A 23,393-nucleotide genomic window follows, 5' to 3' on the forward strand; every position below is an offset into this window, starting at 1 on the left:
TTCGTGGCTTCATGAGATCGATTCCTGACCACCTTGCTGTGAATGGCACAACTCACACATTTTTTTTTTTTTTTTTTTTTTTTTGCGGTACTGAGGATCGAACTCAGGGCCTTGTGCTTGCAAGCCAAGCACTCTACCAACTGAGCTATATCCCCAGCCCACAACTCACACATTAATGCAGCTTCACATAGAGCTTGGGAAGCACATAAGCATCGAAAACACTTGCTTCAGAAATGTCCCTGACGGCTGCGGCCTCTACAGTGTTTCGAATGACGAACTTCTTAATGGCCTTGTCCTTGGGCACACACCTAGCATAGTTCGTGCAACGAATAGGCTGCACATGGCTGCGGCCCTTTTGGGCACGACCATTATTCCTTCTTTTTTAGGTCATCTTGGAAGCAAGGACCCGAGAGAGCTCATTTTTTTTTAATGTGGTGCTGAGGATCGAACCCAGTGCCTCACACGTGCCAGGCAAGTGCTCTGTCACTGAGCCACAACCCTAGTGCATGCCCAGTCCTTTTTTATTTTTTATTTTGGGACAGTGTCTTGTTAAGTTGCTGAGGTTGACTTTAAACTTGTGATCCTCCTGCCTCGGCCTCCCAAGCCCCTGGCTAGAAACTTTTAAATGCTTCTGTGACAAGTAACATAATAAGGGCACTGTTTCTGTGGAGCTTGTATTGCCTTGTTTTTTTGGTACCAGGAATTGAACTCAGGGGCACTCCACCACTGAGCCATATCCCCAGCTCAATAATTTTGTATTTTATTTGAGACAGGGTCTCTCTGAGTTGCTTAGGACCTCGCTTTTGTGGAGACTGACTTTGAACTCGTGATCCTTCTGCCTCAGCCTCCTGAGCTGCTGGGATTACAGGCATGCACCACAACGCCTGCTTGCTTGTATTGTACTATTAAAAATATTTATTAATATATGCTTTGACTAATAATTCAGTCCTCCCCTCAAAAATTGTTATTAAAATATTTTTATTTGTTCTTTATATATACATATATATATATATGACAGTAGAGTGAAAAAGATATTCTAATATCCATCCACAGATCAAAGACATTTACTTAAAACAACTTACTAACTGTAATCCCAGCAACTCACTTATAATTCCAGTGATTCAGGAGGCTGAAGTAGGAAGTTCGTATTTTGAGGCCAATCTTGGCAATTAGTGAGAACCTGTCTCAAAAAATAAAGAGGACTGGGGATGTAGCTCAGTGTTAGAGAGTCTCTGGGTTCAATCCCCAGCCCCCGCCCCCGCCAAATAATAAGAAAACAATTTTCTAGTCAGAATCTTATTGACTTTGTGCCATTTTTTATTTTTGAAAATTTTTAATTTGTTCTGATTAATTCTACATGACAGTAGAATGCATTTATACATTTTGATCATACATAGTGTATTTTTTCATTTTTCTGATTATATAGGGATCACATTGGTCATGCAGTCATGTATGTACATGAGTTAATAAATGTCTGCTTCACTCTACTATCATTCCTACCCCCATACCCCTTCCCTTCCCTTCCCTCCTCTCTACCTAATGTAAAGTAACTGTTCTTCCCTACCCTGCCTTATTGTGAATTAGCATATCAGAGAAAACATTTGGCCTTTGATTTTTTTCAGTTTTGACTTTGTGCCATATTTTATTGAATGATTTTTTTTTTTTTGGCTAGGGATTGAACCAGGCCTCATACATGCAAAGTGTGGACTCTGCCACTGATCTATGTCTCAGTCTTGAAGAGTGCTAAGGACACTCTTAATACTGAGCTACATACCCAATCCTTTTAAGTTTTTTTAATTTTGAGATGGGGTCTTGCTAAGTGGCTGACCTTGAACTTGTAATCTTTCTGCTTCAGCCTCCCCAGCTGTTGGGATTACAGGGATGGACCACTGAGTTTTGCTAAATGATTGTTTTTTTATTTTTTTAAATAACTATAAACTCAGAGGACAAATCTGATTCATCTAAGGATATAAAAAAGAGTCATCCCCTTTTTCATAAGGTATAAAAAGTAAAAAAAAATATCATTTTATAGTAATAGAAAATTTGTAAAAATAGAATTCAGATTCTCATGTGCTCTTTATCCACATTTACTTTATCATTCTTTTTGTATTATCATCTTTCTTAATAATTTGTGAATAAATTGCAGACATGATGCCTGTTATCCCTGAGTAGTTTGATATGTATTTCTCCAATAAGAATACTCTCTTAGGTAACCCTGGTACAGTTAGCAAAATTAGAAATTAGCGTTCATACAATATTTTTTCCTAATCTATAGACCTTATTCACATTTTGCTAATTGCTTCATAAAGTTCTTCATAATGAAAGCAAACTTAATTTCTGGTGGATGATCCAATTCTGGAACACGATGTTGCATTTCATTTTCATTTCTCTCTAATTTGGAGTTTGCTTTGCTATTTTTTTTCTTACCTTATTTTGGGGTGGGGGGTATTAAGGGGCAATTTGCTACTGAGCTACATTCTCAGCCTTTTTTATTTTTTATTTTGCTAAGTCATCCAGGCTGGCCTTGAACTTGGGATACTTTTGTCTGGGCCTCTAGAGTCGGTTGAATTTGTCTTTTCCTTGTGATGATGTATTTTCATAGGAATACTATGAAGTGATATATTCTTTTCAGCACATTTTCTTAGGCATGGATATCTCTGCTTGTGCTATATTTAAATTTCCTTTGCTTTTAGCATTAAGCTGTTAACTCATTCTCTGCCATTTAATTTTAGAGATTTGAAGTTAGGCTTGGCTGATTTTCTAAAGAGTTGGGGACTCCGTACATTTTGCCTATCCCTTCATTTTCTTGCTTTTTTCCTCGTACCACAGAAGTTCAAAATGAAGCACCCTGATTTTAAATTTTCATTGTATTCTGTGTTTCTAGCTAAGTTAAGGGTGAATGTTTCATATTAAAGTTACTAGACCTGTTACTTGTTAAGCATATGAAATTGTGAATTTCTTTCACAAGCTTACCATAGTGCCTCCAACATAGTTTAGTATCTTAGTTTTTTTTTTTTTTCCTTTGCATACTGGGGTTGAATCCAGGGCCTTGCACATGCTAGGCAAGTACTTCACCACTGAGCTACACCCCACCCCTTTTAAAATTTTTTAATTTTGAGACAGAGTCTCACTAATTGCTGAGGCTGGCTTCAAACTCTAAATCTTTGCTCAGTCTCCCAGGTAGCTGGGATTACAGTTTGGGCACCACCACTCATGGTTTAGTATCTCAGGCTTATCAACAGAGGGGAAAATATTTTAAGCTACTAAATGACTTCAGGGTTGTTTATTGTTGTTTTGCTTGTTTTTATTTTTGCTCATCACCAGTGTTGCGCATTTGCAGTCCTCCTGCCTCAGCCTCTTGAATTGCTGGGATTACAAGTGTGTGTCATCATGCCTGGTGCTATTCTCATCTTAATAGACATTTACTGCTCCTTTGTACAAGTTGATTTGTTATTTCCTTTAATGGAAAAAAAAAAAGATGAATGCAGACCAGTTTTCTCCTTCGAGGTACTTACATTCAGTTAGAAATTACTCTGAGTTTAAATAAATAACTATAATCATGTTTTGCTTATAATAATGTTTTAATGTTTAAGAGAAGTAAAAGAAAATTCTGTGGGAGAAGGAAAATAGAACTTCTTTGATCTAAAAGTTGTGATAAGATTGGAGAGGAGAGTACAAGTACCCCTACAGAGAGATTCCTATGCTATGTTTAGGAGTTTGTACTTTATCCTTATTTATAAACATGAGAAGCCTTTGAATGTTTTGAGCATGAGTCTGATGTATGTGAGTCTATTGTGTGGGAGTTACGCTAGTTGGAAATATTGAAAAGATAGAACAATCTTTTTTTTTTACTGATTAATTGTGGTGCTAGGTTTGCAACCTATGGCCTCACACATGTTAAATAGGTATTGTACCAGTGAGCTGCACCTTCAACACAGAACAGTTCTTTAGGCAAGGAATATACTTAGGACAATATAGGCGTATACCTCCACTTACCCCTACTGCCTCCTCCCAAATAGTAGCACATCCTAAGTATCAACTGAGTGATGTGGACAAATACATTATGATAAATATGTGGTTTAGTACTTGAATCAGGAATAGAATGAAATGGTTAAAAAGGTGGAATTTCAAGACAGGTAAAGTTGGCTTTTGTGTATACTTTCTTCCTCTTCCCTTTCCCATCCCGAATATAATAGTAAAAGATATAAATAACCTGTATTCCTAAATGTTGTCAACCACTGGTTTGTTTTCCATGATTTATCTCTGACATCTGATTTCTAAATATTTTTGATATGTTTTTCTGGACTGGAGCTAGTGTTATCTTTTTGAAGTACAAAAACAGATGCTATTTTCCTCCCCTATACCTCTGCCCCCTGTCTATATATACATATGCATATACATATACACATATATATATATATGTATTTTTTTTTTTTTGGTACCAGGAATTGACCACGGGTACTTACCACTGAGCAACATCACCAGCCCTTTTTATTTTGAGGCAAGGTCTCATTAAGTTGCTGAGGCTGGCCTGGAACTTGGAATTGTCTTGCCTCAGTCTCCCCAGCTCCTGGGATTACAGGTGTGTGCCACTGTGCCCTGCTATCTCTGCCCTCTTAAACCCATTACAATTTTTCTCTTTATGCAGAGACAGAACTCCAGTTCTCTTCTAAAGATCTTCCCCCAATTTCTTTGCAGTGTTGGGGATTGAACCTAGGGCTCTTGCATGCTAAGCAAACATTCTAAAACTGAGCTACACCCTCAACAAAAGACCTTTTTATTAGCCAGGCATGGTGGCACATTGCCTGTAATCCCAGGGGCTTGGGAGGCTGAGGCAGGAGGACCACAAGTTCAAAATCAGCCTCAGCAGCTTAGTGAAACCCTGTCTCAAAATAAAGAATAAAAAGGGCTGAGGATATGGCTCAGTTGTTGAGCACCCCTGAGTTCAATCCCTGGTACAAAACCCAAAACCCAAACAAAAACCAACAACAAAATCCCACATTTTCTTTTATAACCAGTCATAACTAGAACAGATTTTTTACCTTGTATTCTTTCTTTCTTTTTAAATGTTGATAGAACTTTATTTATTTATGTATATGTGGTGCTGAGAATCGAACCCAGTGCCTCACACATGCTAGGCAAGCGCTCTACCACTGAGCCACAACCCCAGCCCTACCCTGTTTTCTTGACTCTTGGCACATTCTTCACCACCTGTCTTCATTTGAAGATTCTGTCTTTGGGAGGGGGTATAGGTAGTGGTATATGGATGAAATTATTTGATAAAACAAAAATCAAAGTGCTAAAACAAAACATTTCTTAATGTTCCCTGTAGTTTGACCCACATGAATATGGTGACCTTGGTTGCAATTTAAATGTTTTGTTTTAGGTATTATGTGGAGTAAACTAAAAAGGTAGACCCAGACATGGTGGCACACACCTGTAATCTCTATGATTTGGGAGACTGAGACTGGATCCCAAGTTCAAGGACAGCGTTGGCAACTTAAGGAGACCCTGTCCAAAAGAAAAAAAAGTAGTAATGTAAAGTGCAGATCTGATTTATGTAATGCTGAATTATTACTCAAATTTGTAATTTCTTACCTCCCTTGTGGCATTTATATCTTTGCATTTATAACAATAGTCAGGGATTTATTAATTTTAAAAGGTTTTTAGGAAGTGTGACACTTTCTGACAAATTCCGAATAGTGTTTACTTGCTCAGGTAGTCCCTCTTGATACTGAGCCTAGTAAAACAAGCAGTTTAGGTTCTGTCCTGAAATGCTTTTATACTCAAATAACATTGGCAAGTGGATATTTATTTATTTGGTACTGGGGACTGAATTTAGAGACACTTTACCACTGAACTACATAATAGTCCTTTTCTAAATTTTTAAAAAACATTTTTACTTTTTAATTAGTTGTAACCACTCCTTTTTATTTTTTATTTTGAGACAGGGTCTTGCCACATTTTTGAGCCTGGTCTTGGACATGTGATCCTCCTTCCTCAGCCTCCCTAGTCCCTTGGATTACAAACCTGCACCAAACTGCTTTGCCAGGTCTGGTGGTGCATGTCTGCAATCCCAGTGACTGGGGAGGCTGAGCCAGGAGGATCACAAGTTTGACACCAGCCTCAGCAACTTAGGGAGACCCTGTCTCAAAATAAAAAAAAAAAAAAAAAAAGGGTTGGGAATGTAACTAAGTGGTTAAGTACCCCTGAGTTCAGTTTCAGGTATGTATGTATATGTGTATAAATAAATAAGTAAATAAATAAATAGATGGACTGATTCATTAATTTGCATGTCATTCTTGCTCTGGCACCATGCTAATCTTGGTATCATTCCAGTTTTAGAACATGTGCTACCAAAGAAAGCACTATGGAAAAATATTTTAAAAGTTAAATTATTATGAACAAGTGATGCTGTAAAACAGTAACAGTTCTCAAATTTGAATATATATATTTGATGCAGTAAAGCAAATTAAAATGATAAAAATAAAATATGGTAGATAATAATAAAATATCAACATATGGACTAGTCTGTATAAATTTTATTATAGCTTACAATTCCGGATTGTTTCTGCTTGCTGTAATTCTTCAAGAACATTTGCACATGCAGGAAAATATTCCTTGTGTGACTGCTTGTTTCTTTTCTCATTTTGGTTTCTCATTTCTCTATCCTTGGAGTAAAAATTATGTATTGTGATGGAAGATTACAGGGGAAATAAAAAGTCGGTAGGTCCCAAACTGAACCTTTAATATGTTTTAATTTTCTGTAGAGGCATTAAAGATAACATACATACATTAAAGAAGAAAGAATTCTCCAAATGTTGATTGATTGGTTGATACTGGGAATTGAACCCAGGTGTGCTTTTACCACTGAACTACACCCACAGCACTTTTTTATTTTGTGACAGGGTTTCTCTATTATTTTGCTTAGGGCCTCCCTACTGTGCTGAGCCTGGCTTTGAATTTGTGATCCTCCTGCTTCAGTCTCCTAACATTTCTGGGCTTCTAGGCATGCATCACCTTGCCCAGCCAAATGTTAATTTAAAACAGTATTTCTTAAAGGGGCACTGTTGACTTTTGGGCTAAATAATTATTTGTTGTGGAAGGATTCTTATTTGCATTGTAAGGTGTTTAGTAGTCGTCTTTGTTATTTCTACCCACCAGAAGCCCGTGACAATTCCCATTATGCTTGTGACAGCCAGAATCATCTCTAGACATTCACCCATGTCCTGGGGCAGAATTGCTCCCATTGGGAATTGCTGTCTTAAAGTGGTGGTTTTTATGTTTTACCGCCATGGTTCTTTTAGTTTTTGAACGTACACACTTTGACTTTGTATTCATTAAATTTGCAATCATTTTTTCCACTGTTATAGCTTTCATAGATTTTTGTTTTTATCCTTTTTATTGTGATAAAATGTATAAAACTTAAATTTTACTATTTTAACCTTGTTTTTCAATGCTAGGGATTGAACCCAGCATGCTAGGCAAGCAATTTACTGCCAGACTACATCACCAGTGCTAGTTTCAACCATTTATAAGTGTGCAATTCAATGGCATTTAGTACATTTGCTGTATTGTATAACCATCACCACTATCTATTTCCAGAACTTTTCCATTATCCTGAATAGAAACTACATACACATTAAACAATATTTCCCCATTTCACCCTCTTCCCAGCCTTGGCTATCTCTATTCTGCTTTGCTTCTTTGATAGTGTTTGATGTTTTTCATAGTTTTGTTGGAAGCCATGAGGGAAGGGGCCTCCTCCTCCCTGTCAATGGAGGTGTTCAGTTTCTTCAGCTGCTCCAAGTTGGGAACCTTGGGTTCCTGGGGGTGGTTGTACACCTGATGCGTGCTGCTGTCATTTGCAGGGGTGGGTACTGAGTAGTTGTATGGTGTGGCCTGATTGATCATGATAGCTTACTTGGTGCATGGTCTCATTAGGTACAGAATTACAGCAAGGCCCTGGATAATAAAGGATATGATGTGCACCAGCTCTTTGGCCTAGGCATTCTTGAAAAAGGTAGCCATTTTCACTGCCATCTTCTTTCATATCTATTTCCAATACATTTACTTTGTTCACATTCCTTTTTTAAAAATTTTTAATTTGTTCTAATTACTTATACATGACAGTAGGATGCATTTTGACACATCATACACAAATAGAGTATAAATTCTCATTCTTCTGGTTGTACATGGTATAGTTACACCATTTGTGTAATCATGTATGCACATAGGGCAATAATGTCTGAATCATTCTACTATCCTTCCTACTCTCATAACCCCTCTCCTCCCTTCATTCTCCTTTGTCTAATCTAAAGTACCTCTATTCTTCCCTAACCTACCCTTATTGTGAATTATCATCCACATATCAGAGAAAAAAATTTAGCCTTTGATTCTTTGTGACTGGCTTATTTTGCCTAGCATGATATTCTCCAGCTCTATCCATTTACCGGCAAATGCCATTATTTCATTCTTTAAGGCTGAGTAATATTCCATTGTGTTCCCTTGTGTATATATACCACAATTTCTTTATCCATTAACCAGTTGAAACCCTAGGTTAGTTCCATAGTTTAGCTATTGTGAATTGAACTGCTGTAAACATTGATGTGGCTATGTCCCTGTAGTATGCTGTTTTTAAGACCTTTGGGTATAGGCCAAGGAATGGGATAGCTGGGTCAAATGGTTGTTCCATTCCAAGTTTTCTGAGGAATATCTACACTGCTTTCCAGAGTGTTTGCACCAATTTGCATTTCCACCAGCAATGTATGAGTTTACCTTTTTCCCCACATCCTGGCCAACATTTATTGTTGCTTGTATTCTTGATAATTGCCATTCTGACTGGAGATGGAGTCTCAGTGTAGTTTCGATTTGCATTTCTCTAATTGCTAAAGATGATGAACATTTTTTCATGTTTGTTGATCAATTGTATTTCTTCTGTGAAGTGTCTGTTCAGTTCCTTAGCCCATTTATTGATTGGGTTATTTGTTGTTTTGATGTTAAGTTTTTTGAGTACCTTATGTATCTTGGAGATCAGTGCTATACCTGGTGTGCATGTGGTAAGTATTTTTCCCATTCTGTAGGCTCGCTCTTCAAATTATTGTTTCCTTTGCTGATAAAAAGATTTTTAGTTTAAATCCACCCCATTTATTGATTCTTAATTTTACTTCTTGCTCTTTAGGAGTCTTGTTAAGGAAATCAGGTCCTAAACTGACCTGATGAAAATTTGGGCTTACTTGTTTTTCTGTTAGGCACAGGGTCTCTGTTTTAGTGCCTAAGTCTTTGCTCCACTTTGAGTTGATTTTTGTGCAGGGTGAGAGATATAGAGGTTTAATTTCATTTTGTTACATATAGATTTCCAGTTTTCCCAGTACCATTTGTTGACGAGGCTATCTTTTCTCCAATGTGTATTTTTGGCACCTTTGTCTAGTATGAGATAACTGTATGTATGTGGGTTTGTCTTCTATTTTGCACCATTGGTCTACATGTCTCTTTTGATGCCAAAAGCCACGCTGTTTTTGTTCTCTTGCTCTGTAGTATAGTTTAAGTTCTGGTATTGTGATGCTTCCTGCTTCATTCTTCTTGCTAAGGATTGCCTTGGCTTTTCTGGGTCTCCTGTTTTTCCAAATGAATTTCATGATTGTCTTTTCTATTCCTTTTTTTTTTTTTTTTTGGTGGGGCTGGGGATTTGAACCCAGGGCCTTGTGCTTGCGAGGTGAGCACTCTTCTCAACTGAGCTATATCCCCAACTTGCCCTGCCTTTTCTATTTCTAAGAAGAATGTCTTTGGGATTTTCATAGGAATCACATTAAATTTGTACAACACTTGTTTTGTATAAATTAATTTGTATAAATTAGTATAACCATTTGACAATGTTAATTCTGCCTATCCAAGAACATGGGAGATCATTTCATCTTTTAAAGTCTTTTTCAGTTTCTTTCTTTAGTCTTCTGTAGTTTTCATTGTAGAGGTCTTTCACCTCTTTTGTTAGATTGATTCTCAAATATTTTATTTTTTGAGGCTATTGTGGATGGGGTAGTTTTCCTAATTTCTCTTGCAGTGGATTCATCACTGATGTATAGGAATGCATTTGATTTATGGGTGTTAATTTTATATCCTATGACATTGCTGAATTCATTCATTAGTTCTAGAAGTTTGCTGGTGGAACTTTTTGGGTCTTCTGATTATAGAATTATGTCCTTAGCAAATAGTGATAATTTGAGTTCTTACTTTCCTATTCATAGCCATTTGATTTCTTCTAATTGCTCTGGCCAGAGTTTCAAGGACAATGTTGAGTAGAAGTGGTGAAAGAGGCATCCTTGTCTCATTCCAGTTATTAGAGGAAATGCTTTCAATTTTTGTCCATTGAGAATGATGTTGGCCTTTGGTTTAGCATATATCACTTTTACAATGTTGAGGTATGGTCCTACCATCCCTAGTTTTGCTAGTGTTTTAAAGATGAAGGGGTGCTGAATTGCTAGTGTTATGCTTTTTCTGCTTCCATTGAGATGATCATATGATTCTTGCCTTTAAGTCTATTGATGTGATGAATTACATTTATTGATTTCTATATGTTGAACCAACCTTGCATCCCTGGGATGGACCCCACTTGATTTTGGTGCACTATCTTTTTAATATGTTTTTGTATGTGATTTGCCAGACTTTTATTGAGAATTTTTACACGTATGTTCATTAAGGATATTGGCCTGAAGTTTTCTTTTTTTGATCTGTCTTTGGTTTTGGTTTAAGGGTGGTACTAACCTAGATGACTTTGGAAGTGTTTCCTCCTTTTCTATTTCATGGAATAACTTAAGGAGTACTGGTGTTAATTCTTCTTTGAAGGTCTTCTAGAAATCGGCTAAGAATCCCTCTTCTCTTGGGCTTTTCTTGATTGGTAGACTTTTGATGGCGTCTTCTGTTTCATTGCATGAAATTGATCTGCTTAAATTGTGTATGTGTTGGTTCAGTTTGGGTATGTCATATGTCTCTAGAAATTTGTCAGTGTTTTCAAGATTTTCTAATTTATTAGTATAAATTTTCAAAATAGTTTATCTTCTGTATTTCAGTAATATTTCCTTTTTCATCACAAATTTTAGTTATTTGAGTTTTCTCTCTCCATTAGTGTGCATAAAGGTTTATTAATTTTGTTTACTTTTACACAGAACCAACTTTGTCACTTTTTTGAATTGTTTCTTTGGTTTCAGTTTCATTGATTTCAGCTTCAGTTTTCATTATTTCCTGTCTTCTGCTTTTGATGTTGATTTGTTCTTTTTCTAGGGCTTTGAGATGTAATATTAGGTCATTTATTTGTTGACTTTCTATTGTTTTAATGAATGAACTTAATGCAGTGAACTTTTCTCTTAGCATTGCTTTCATAGTATCCTAGAGATTTTAATATGTTGTATCGGTGTTCTCTGAGTATATCTCTGAGTATCTGTTTATTTCCTCCCTGATTTCTTCTGCTCAATAATGTATTGTTTAGTCTCCAGGTGTTAGAGTAGCTTCTATTTTTTTATTTTATCTTTGATTTCTAATTTCATTCTATTATGTTCTGATAGAATGCAGGGTAGTATCTCCTTTTTTTGTATTTGCTGAGAGTTACTTTGTGGAATAGGATATGTGGTCTGTTTTAGAGAAGGATTCATGTGCTGCTGAGAAGAAAGTGTATTCTTCTTGATGGATGAACTATTCTATATATGTCCGTTAAGTCTAAATTATTGATATTATTTATTCTGTAGTTTCTTTGTTTAGTTTTTGTTTGGGAAATCCATCCAGTAGTGAGAGAGGAGTGTTAAAGTCACCCAGAATTTTAGTGTTTTGGTTGTTTGATTCTTGAAATTGAGAAGGGTTTATTTGATATACATAGATCCACCATTGTTTGGGGCATAAATATTTATGATTATTGTGTCTTACTGATATATAATTCCCTTAAGCAGTAGTATGAAGTGTCCTTCCTTGTCCCTTCTGATTAACTGTGGCTTGAAGTTCACTTTATCCTATATGAGGATGGAAATCCCTGCTTGTTTACTCGATCCATGCGATATATTTTTTCCCATCCTTTTACCTTCAGTCTATGAATGTCCTTTTGTATGAGATGAGTCTCTTGGAGACAGTATATTGTTGGGTCTTTTTTAAAAATTCAATCTGCCAGTCCATTTCTCTTGATTGATGAGTTTAGGCCATGCAAATTCAATGTTATTATTTAGAAATGATTTTTATTCCCTGTCATTGATTCATTTCTGGTTCTTAATTTTAATGAGTTTCTCCTTGGATTTAATATTCTTCTAGTGTAGTTCCTCTCTATGGTGGTTTTCAGTTTTGGGGACAAGGTCAGAAAGAACTTCTCAAATTGAAATTATTAGGAATCAACAGGAAGGCTGGGGTTATATTTCATGGGTAGAGCACTTGCCTAGCACTTGTGAGGCACTGGGTTCAATCCTCAGCACCACATAAAAATAAAATAAATAAAACAAAAGTATTTTGCCCAATATACAACTTAAAAAATAAAATCAACAGCAGCCAGGCACAGTGGCACACACATGTAATCCCAGTGGTTTGGGAAGCTGAGGCAGGAGGATCTCGAGTTCAAAAACAGCCAGGTGCTAAGCAACTCAGTGAGACCCTGTCTCTAAATAAAATATGAAATAGCGCTGGCTCAGTGGTTGAGTACTCCTGAGTTCAGTCACAGGTACCCCCCAAAAGATAAACAGATAAACCAAAAAATCCCCAATATGTATAATGATAGATAATAAATATTTGTGGTTGTGTATGCTTTTCTAAAAATTAGGAAGCATGACAGGGAGAAGAAAGGTCTCTTTCCCTGGAACCATATTTCTGTGGGGAGTAAGCTTTCTGTTTTCAACAGGACAATGAGATAATAAGCAATTGACTGATGAGCAAAAAGCATTGTTATTATATGACATATCTCAAATTAAGTGACAGTACCTTGATTATCACTTAAGCCTAAGTCATTGTTGTGGTAATGAAGTAACTTTGAAGCTTTGGATAATATAAAATAAATTAAGAAATTTTTGGTATATGGGACATAAGGTTATTAATAGAAAAAATTATTTCCAAAGCATTGGACTAAGATCATGCTTTCTGTAACTTTTAGTTTTGGGTCTTCTGTTGACTGTATGACCCTGAGCCTCAGTTTTTTTCCTCTTTATTTGAAGCAATACTCTAGTTCATTCTTTAATTTTAAAGTTTGTTAGCTCTAAACTTGTACTCCAGTGCCTGGCTGGGTTATATGTTACTGTCCTATGAAATACCTAGTAAGGTGGTAGCATTTTAGAATTATGGTTTGGGGTTTTGAATCCTTAAGTGAGTTGGTCTGAGGGTCATGTGAATTAAAAGAGGCATTTAATTGTAGAGGAAAAGGATGTTGCTAATTGGTAATTATTTCCAGTAATGCATATAAAGCTGATTTCTTAAATAGGATGTTATCTTGTGGGCAAATTTTGTAGCTGGAAGCTACTTTTCTTTTTTTCAGTAGTGGGGATTGAACCCAGGGGTGCTCATCACTGAGTTACACCCCCCAGCCCTTTTTTATTTTTTATTTTTAACACAGGATCTTGCTAAGTTTCCAAGGCTGGCCTCGAATTTGGCGATCCTCCTACCTCAGCCTCCTGAGTTGCTGGGATTACAGGTGTGCGCTACCGCGCAGGACTATAGCTGGAAGTTATAACAGTCATCTAGTAATTTGTTTCATTTTCCAGGTGAGAAAATTGAGTTCTACTGAGGTTGCAATTTGCCTAAGATCACAGATTTAATGAATTATTAGAACCAGAGCCAAGATTATCTAATTCTTGGTTCAGGGTTTTTGGTAGAGTACTGTGTTGTGTGTATTTGGGGGGTGGTTGATGGGGATAGAATCCAGGGTCTCTCACATGTGAGGCAAACATACTGCCTCTGAGCTACATCCTATCGCTTTTTATTTTGAGATATGTTCTCACTAAATCACCCAGTGTGGCCTAGAACTTTATTCCTCCTGACTCAGTGTCTGCAGTAGCTGAGATTACAGGCATGTGTGCCTTGCTAGGCCAGTACTGTTTTTAATCAGTCCATCAGGATATTTTCCATGTATTTGATAATAGTTAAATAAGAAAGAATATTATTTTATAAGGTGTGTCAGAACTAAGGAAATAATGAATTCCTATTATGTCTTAGTATGATTTTTACATTTTTTAAAATCACGGTCACAGGTTCTTGGGAGTAAATTAGCTACAATTCTATTGTTATGTAACTGTATTATTTATGGTCTTATTGAATACTTCAGAGCTGTTTCCTTGCTGTTTAAATTAAGATGAGGTAATTTTTTTTTTTTTTTTACTGAAATCACTCCAGTATAGGTCAGATGCTGAGGGAATTTGCTAAGAGTCTGCAATTAGTGACATGTATGTTTCAGGTCATAACTTTCTTTTTCTAGTCTCAAAGTAATTAGTGTGTGTTCTTGGTTGTAGTATATAGTTTTACTTTGCATTTATATAGTCCATAGTTTTGACCACTTAAAGTTTAATAACTAACAACAGTATTCTTCAGATTACATTTACAAGGAGAAATAGTTTTTTTTTTTTTTTTTTTTTTTTTTTTGGTGCTGGGGATTGAACCCAGGGCCTTGTGCATGCAAGGCAAGCATTCTACCAACTGAGCTATATCCCCAGCCCGAGAAATAGTTTTTATACTTGCTGTAATAGGAGAAAGTGTGTAGTTGGAGAAAAAGTGTGAGTGGAGTAAACTGATTCTTGTGTTCTATAAAATTGGAGTAGTTTCTACTAATCTTTCAAAAGGGTAAAATGTTCCTTGTTTGTTTTTTGCATTGCATCTTCTGTATATCAGAACTTTAATCTTTATTTCTTTATTCTGTTTTTTTTTTTTTTTTTTTTGCGGTACTGGGGATCGAACTCGGGGCCTTGTGCTTTGGAGGCAAGCACTCTACCAGCTGAGATATCTCCCCAGCCCTGTTTTTTTTTTTTTTTTTTTGTGAAAACTGTTGAATTGGGCTGGGGTTGTGACTCATTGGTAGAGCACTTGCCTGGCATGTGTGAGACACTGGGTTCAATCCTCAGCACCACATAAAAATAAATAAATATTATGTCCATCTACAACTAAAAAAATATTTAAAAATGTTGAATAAGTTACATGTTGGTCAACAGAATAGTTAAGTTCTTTGGTCAGAGTAGGTTTAGTCCGGAAGCTTGGATAAAACTTCCTGATCTCTCCTAAGTGCAATATATAATGGTAGATCAAGGAATATGGAGGTATGGAACAGAATTAGAACTAAATTGTCAGGGCTAGGCTTGTGGCTCAGTGGTAGAGTGCTCGCCTAGCATGTGTGAAGTCCTGGGTTCCATCCTCAGCACCACATAAAAATAAAATAAAGGCATTGATTGTGAACACCTACCACTAAGACATTAAAAAAAGAACAAAACTGTCCATAAATACGAGGATCAGGACCTTAAAGATTGAGCCAGAATTAGTTATAACTTTAATATTATAAAATAATCAAAAGAGGTTATTTTATCTATTCTAGGATATAGGACACTGAACTAGATATTAAATATTCTTCGTGTGTTTAACTCTTTTTCCTCTGGAAAATTATAAACATATTCAAAAGTGAAAAAAAATTAGTATAAGGTATCCCCAAATACCTGCCACACAGCTTCAACAATTATCTCATAGATGAATTTCATATATACTCACTGAACGCCCCCTCAGTAGATTATTTTGAAATCAATTCCAGACATTATATTAGTATATTGATGTTTTTTGTTTTTGTTTTGTGGTGCAGGAGATAGAACCTAGGCCCTCATGCATGCTAGGCAAGTGCTCTACCACTGAGCAATAGCTCCGGCTCTTTAAGTGTTTTTATCAAAAAAATACTGGAGCCGGGTGAGGTGGCCCAGGCCTGTGATCTCAGTGACTCGGGAGATTGAGGCAGCTGGATTGAAAGTTCAAATCTAGCCTCAGCAATTTACTGACAGATTAAGGATTGAATCCAGTTCTCTTGCTTTTTTTTTTTTTTTTTTTTTTTTTTTTTGTGGTACTGGGGATTGAACCCAGGGCCTTGTGCTTATGAGGCAAGCACACTACCGACTGAGATATATCCCCAGCCCAGTTCTCTTGCTTTTATAACCTTTGGATGGTTACCTGTGATCCAGAATAGTTTATTCGTCTGTGTAATGAAGACAGTAATACCTAAATGAAAATTTCATGAGTTAGGTTCAGTGGCACATGCCTATAATCTCAGCTACTTTGGAGGCTGATATAAGAGGATTGCAAAATTTGAGGCCAACTTGGGCGATTTTGTAAGATCCTGACTCAAAATAACAAAATAAAATATGCTGGGGAAATATTTTCAAATACTTTCTATACATTTCCCATCTTCAATGATTTTTATTTTCCCTGGTTTTATGTAAAAACATTGCAGCTCTTTTCTTGGGGAGATCCTGGGGATTTAACACAGAGGCCCTTAATCATTGAGCAACATCTCTAGCCCTTTTTATTTAATTTTTTTTTTTTTTTTTTGCGGTGCTGGGGATTGAACCCAGGGCCTTGTGCTTGCAAGGCAAGCACTCTACCAACTGAGCTACACCCCCAGCTCCTTTTTATTTAATTTTGAGACAGGGTCTCACTAAGTTGCTTAGGACCTCGCTAAGTTGCTGAGGTTGGCTTTGAACTTAACAATTCTCCTGTCTCAGCTTCCTGAGTCACTGAGATTATAAGCATGCACCACTCTGCCTGGCTACAATTTCCTCCTTTAATACTGCAGAGCTATATGAAAATTAGATGTAGTCTGAAATATAGAAAATATTAGGAGAGTCATATTAAGAGCAATGGATCTTCCTTTCCCCTGTATTATCGCTGGTTTATTTAGTGTTTTTTTTTTTTTTTTTTTTCTTTTTCTTTGGAGATTGGACCCAGGGCCTGGCACTTGCAAAAGCAAGTACTGTACCATTAAGCTACATCCCCAGCACTTTATTTTCTTGTGATAATCATTCAACTTTAATTCTAGCACCCAAAGTTATTCAAGGGTATGTTCAATAAATGTTATGGGACTGTTGTACACATTCATTAAAGGGACACTGCAATTTAATATCTCAACATCAGGAACATACTTTTGAATTGTTAAATAATCCACAGAATTATGGGACTGGGGTTGTGGCTCAGTGGTACAGCGCTTGCCTAGCATGTGTGAGGCACTGGGTTCGATTCTCAGCACCACATATAAATAAATGAATAAAATAAAGGTCTATCAACATCTAAAAAAATTAAAAAAATAATCCACAGAATTAAAAACAAAATTAGAAACCATCCACAACTAGAGTAGTTGTCAATTAAAAGTTTTCCACTTGCTGGGTATGGTGGTGCATCCATGTAATCCCAGGGACTCAGAGACTGAGGCAGGAGGATTGCAAGTTTAAGACCAGCCTTAGCAACTTGGAGAGACCCTGTCTCAAAATAAAAAAAAAAAAAGTGAACAGGGCTGAGGATGTGGCTCAGCGGTAAAGCACCCCTGAGTTTAATCCCCAGTACCAAAAAAAAAAAAAAAAAAAAAAAAAAGTTTTACACTTAATACTTGACATAATAGTTAAAACCTAGCAGTGAATGTTGAAAGTGATTTCACAGTCTTATCCTGTTGTATTCTATTGGGAAGGTTTCTTTTTTTCTTTTTCTTTTTCTTTTTTTTTTTTTTGTGGTGCTGGGGATCGAACCCAGGACTTTGGGCTTGCAAGGCAAGCACTCTATCGACTGAGCTATCTCCCTAGCGGGAAGGTTTCTTGAGTCAGATATTACTGGCCAAAGGTAGATCCAGCCATGATCAGATCAGCAAGTAAAATTTTTACCAGTTTCTACTTTTTTCTTTGTCAGTTAAATGTGAACAGTGAGAATTAAATACTTATATACACAAGGTATGCTGTGAAAGCCTGTTTGCTTGCAAACATAAAATTACTTCTTTTTTTTTTTTTTTGGTACCAGGGATTGAATCCAGGGTGCTTAACCACTGAGCAACATCCTCAGCTTTTGTTTGTACTGTATTTAGAGACAGGGTCTCACTGAGTTGCTCAGGGCCTCGCTAAGTTGCTGAGGCTGGCCTTGAACTCAGGATCATTCTGCACCACTGGAATTACAGGCATGTACCCTGCGCCTAGCATAAAAATACTTTTTTCCAGTTAAAGTAGATTGGACAAAGAGGAATGAAGGGAATGGGGGGAATAGAAAAAGTAGACAGTAGAATAAGTGTCAAATAATTTTCCTGTGTATATATATGAATGTACCATAGTGAATCCCACCATCATGTACATCCACAAGAATGGGGTCCTAATTAGAATAAGATATATTACATGCTTGTATAATTATATCAAAATGGATTCTACTGTCATGTGTAACCAAACAGAACAATTAAAGGAGGATTATAGCTGGGGTTGTGGCTCAGTGGTAGAGCACTTGCCTAGCATGTGTGAGGCACTGGGTTCGATCCCCAGCACCACATATAAATAAGTGAATAAAATAAAGGTCTATCAACATCTAAAAAATATTTTTAAAAAAGGATTATAGGGCTGGGGAGATAGCTCAGCTGGTAGCGTGCTTGTCTCGCAAACACAAGGCCCTGAGTTCGATCCCTAGTACCGCAAAAAAAAAAAAAAAAGGATTATAAATAAATAAAAAAAGATTATAAAAATACTTAACTAGTTTGAAAAAATAATGTATTAAAATATGTGGCAAAGCATTAAGAATCTCTGACTCTAGAAAGATCAATTCCATATTTCATATTATATCAAAGAAAGATAAGTTTACTTTTTTTGACTCCCTTCAACAAGAAATACTTGAAGATAAATTATTCATTGGGGGCTGGGGAGATAGCTCAGTCGATAGAGTGCTTGCCTTGCAAGCACAAGGCCCTGGGTTTGATCCCCAGCACCCCCCCAAAAAAATGATTCATTGCAGTCTTAGCATGGCTGTGAAGAGAGAGAAATTAAGAAATTAAGTACACATTGAGATACCTAAGTCCATAATGATTCCTAATATTTGTCCACATAGAATATTTTCTTTAGAAGAGGAGCAGTAACAGGTTTGAGTAGCAGTTTTTAATCTATAAATGCAATAGGCATTTTGGTATTTTGGCCACTGATAAACAAAAGCTGCAGCATCCAGAAAAGTCTTAGATGACTGGGAGAGGTGGTGTATACCTGTAATCTCAGCGACTCAGGAGGCTGAAGCAAGAGGGGGATTGTAAGTTCAAAGCCAGCCTCAGCAACTTTGTAAGGCCCTAAGCATCTTAGTGAGGCCTTGTCTCAAAATAAAAAACAATAAAAGATCTGGGAATGTGGCTTAGTGGTTAAGCACTAAGTACCCAGGGTTCATTTCCAAATACCAGCAACAACAAAAGAAAGGTCTATGATGTCTCATTTTTGTAGATTTAGTGTATTTAAGTCTAACTAAAGTTTACATCAAAAATTTTAAAGATAGGGCAAAAATTCTCATTAAAAACCTTTCTATTTCTGTTTAGAGTAAGAGTTTCAGGAGTTAAAAATTATTTCATAGCCTGTGACATCAACTTGGCAAACCGCTCAGGTTGCAAAACTGATTCATTCCTATTAAAATGTAAACTCTTAGAAAAAGAATGTGTGTATGTAGACATGTATTTTAAAGGAATCAGATAATCTTTGAAGCAGCTTTGGTGTTTCCTTTAGATTAGTTCAGAAAGGATCATTGTATTAGCTTCATGGAAAGGATCAGTGGGCTTCTTTGTATAAGACTAACATGTTGATCATTTGTCTAAGGCTAGAAAGGTACCAACATGATATAAACCATAAGAAGGGAATGAGATAAGAAGTTTTCTTGGCAGTTGATAGCTAAAACTCAAGGGATTCTTAGAAAATGGCAGCCTTTCTTGTTCTGTCTCCACCATTTTGTTCTTGTGACTTAGGAGATTCTTTTCTTTTTTTTCCAACAAATTCTCCTTTTTTTAGGGCTGGGCAATATAGCTCAGTTGGTAGAGTGCTTGCCTTGCTTGCACAAGGCCCTGGGTTTTATCCCCAAACAAAAACAAACAAATAAATTCTCCTTTTTTAAAACTAGAATTCAATTTTTTATTCCTTTATTTTATATATTTTTATGTGGTGCTGAAGATTGAACCCAGTGCCTCACACATGCTAGGCAAGTGCTCTACCACTGAGCCACAATCACAGCCCTGATTCTTGCTCTTGAAATTTCCGTATAGCCTGGACAAGTTCATGGAAACTTTGATCTATATTCGTTGTAATCTTTGCTGATTCCTCCATGTATGTAATTTATTTATTTATTAATATTTTGTTTTAGTTGTAGGTGGACAAAATACCTTTATTTTATGTGGTGCTGGGGACTGAACCCAGGGCCTCACTCATGCCAGATGAGTGCTCTACCACTGAACCATAACCTGAGTCCCCATGTATGTTATTTAAGTTGCCATGCTATCTCTGTCTTTCCTCCTGTGTTACATGCCCTTGCTGATCCAGATCTGCTTTATTACCAATTAAAATAATTGGGATCTCATTACAGTGCTTTATTCTGAGAATCTTATCTTTGAAATTTATAGATTTCTTCAAAACTTCTTCTATCTGTGACTTAAAGACCAACAGGAAGCCCTCATCATTTCTTGTATACTGTGCTCTCATGACTTCCAAGTTATTTCAGCTATGTCTAAAATATCTAGCTGGGCTGCTCTGTCGTCTATATATCACACATGCTTTTTGTAGGAATCTTCAATGGTTGGAGCAGAATCAGTTACAAAATAAGACTGGATATACTGGAAGGCGAACTCTGACTTTCCCATGTCACCCCACTTACCTGTGTGAGTCTGTTCTGTCCAGAGTCTTCCTGCGAGCCAGCCATGGCCATGAGGACACTGTCAGTCTAGCTCAGGTGGGTTGGGCTGTTGCCCGCCCTAGCTAGCTCTGGGATGTTTATGACCTCCAGGCTGTAGACGGGCAGCAGGGCAGGTATCTAGAGCACCCAGAGTTACAGGGAGCAGAGTAGTCCCAGGGATATGGAGGATCAGGGAGGGTGCAGGAGGCAGCAGCAGTGCGGTGCTCTCTTCTATACTTCTCAACAGCGCCAAATGCAGCCTCCAGCTTAACTATATGCAGTCTCCTCAGCCTTCCTCTACCTTTTTAAAAAAATTTTATTTGAGACATGGACTTACTAAGTTGCCCAGACTGGCCTGGAACTTGAGATCCTCATCCATCAGTCTGCTGAGTAGTTGGGATTACAGATGGTGTGCTACTACATCTAGCTTGGGCTATTTAGTATTTCTTTATTATTAGCTAAAATCTGAGCTCAAAAAGCTCATAATTATTTTTTATTCAAATACCATGTGTCTGGAATATGTTCAACATTTCATAAATACCATCAAATGAATACATGAATTAAGTCTTTGAGAAAAACAGATGAATTCTTATTTACTTATTTTTTATATACCAGATATTTTGCTGATATTATATGGGTTGATATAAATAAATCTGCATAAAATTAAACTATTCAAAGAAGATTCTTTGTCTTTGATTTTAAAGTCATCAACAGATACATTACACACTAATGCCACATTTGTGTTTTGTGCTACCATTGATATTGTACACTGACTCAATCATACTTAGTGAAACTTTAAGTTTACCAAAGGCAAGATAATTATTTTATTTTATTATCATTTTTGAAGAAAAAACAAGTCCACAAAGGAGATTTCCTTAGATATTTTATGAATATATTTCTTTACAACCATGATCACTCTGTTTAGATCATCTCCTAAAGATTGGAGATAAAGGGACTGGCCATGGTGGCAGAAGACAATAATCCCAGTGACTTGGAAGGCTAGGCTGGAGGATTGTAAATTTGAGGCCAGCCTTAGCAACTTAGTGAGGACCTAATAACTTAGTGAGATCCTGTCTCTAAAATAAAAAATAAGACAGGCTGAGGATATGGCTCTGTGATTATGAGTATCCTTTGTTCAATTCCCCATACCAAAAAAATGGAGATAAGAAAAGTAGTCAGCTTTCCCTCCCCCTTTCCTTTGTTACCACATTCTTTGGAGACCTTCTTATCTCACTACAAGCTTTTGTAGGCACTGATTAGTGTTTAACCCAACAATAATAATCATTTAACCTGAGATCTACCCTCTTAAAAACTTGAAAATTTGTAATACCATATGGTTAACTGCAGGTACTAAATTTTGTACAGCAGAGCCTTAAAACTTAGCTAGTATAATTGAAACTTTAGACCCATTAAATAACTCCTCCTTTACTCCTCAACCCTGACAATCATGAGTATATTCTGTTTTTATGAGTTTTGTTTTTTTTTTTTTTGGCGAGGGGAGGTCTTTTCTTTTTCTTTTTTTGGAATTGGGGTTGAACCCTGTGCTTCATGCATGGGAGTTAAGCACTTTACCACTGAGCTACATCTCAGCCCTGTTATACGAGTTTTGACATTATATTAACCCCATGTAGTATTCATTCTTTTTTTAAAGTTTTCTTTATTTTTATTTTTTATTTATTTATATTTATTGTAAACAAATGGGATACATGTTGTTTCTCTGTACATGGAGTAAAGGCATACCATTTGTGTAATCATAAATTTACATAGGGTAATGTTGTTTGATTAATTCTGTAATTTTTTCCTTCCCCCCCACCCCTCCCACCCCTCTTTTCCCTCTATACAGTCCTTCCTTCCTCCATTCTTGCCACCCTCCTAACCCTAACCCTAACCCTAAACCTAACCCTAACCCTAACTAGTATTCATTCTTTTTTTTTTTAATATATATGGCTTTTATTCATATCAGAAGAGGTTTAAATAATATATACGGCTTTTTTTTGGGGGGGGGGGGGTCTTAGTCCCGTATTCTTTTTTTTTAAATTTTATTGTAAACAAATGGGATACATGTTGTTTCTGTTTGTACATGGAGTAACAGCATACCATTTACATATTCATATATTTACATAGAGTAATGATGTTTGATTCATTCCGTTATTTTTTTCCTTCCCCCCCACCCCTCCCACCTCTCTTTTCCCTCTATACAGTCCCTCCTTCCTCCATTCTTGTCCCCCTCCTACCCCCCATTAAATGTCATCATCCGCTTATCAGTGAGATCATTCCTCTTATGGATTTTTGAGATTGGCTTATCTCACTTAACATGATATTCTCCAATTTCATCCATTTGCCTGCAAATGCCATAATTTTATTATTCTTTATAGCTGAGTAATATTCCATTGTATATATATATATATATATATACCACAGTTTCTTTATCCACTCATCAATTGAAGGGCATCTAGGTTGGTTCCACAATCTGGCTATTGTGAATTGAGCCGCTATGAACATTGATGTGGCTGTATCTCTGTAGTATGCTGATTTTAAGTCCTTTG

The 23,393-nt window shown here is 36.6% G+C and overlaps 1 protein-coding gene across 11 annotated transcripts in view; it reads left to right on the plus strand.

The window, feature by feature from the left end:
* ATRX (ATRX chromatin remodeler) overlaps nucleotides 1-23,393 on the plus strand; it is a 236,556-nt gene that overhangs the window by 12,881 nt on the left and 200,282 nt on the right. For 2 of the 11 annotated variants that reach the window (XM_079123003.1, XM_079123004.1), the window contains one exon: nucleotides 13,571-13,718. The exons of the other annotated variants lie outside the window; for them this stretch is intronic. The gene's annotated coding sequence lies outside the window, so the exon portion shown is untranslated. The remainder of the gene's footprint in view (nucleotides 1-13,570; nucleotides 13,719-23,393) is intronic. 11 annotated transcript variants of the gene reach the window in all.

Source organism: Sciurus vulgaris, assembly GCF_902686455.1.
Source record: "Sciurus vulgaris genome assembly, chromosome: X".
NCBI lineage: Eukaryota > Metazoa > Chordata > Mammalia > Rodentia > Sciuridae > Sciurus > Sciurus vulgaris.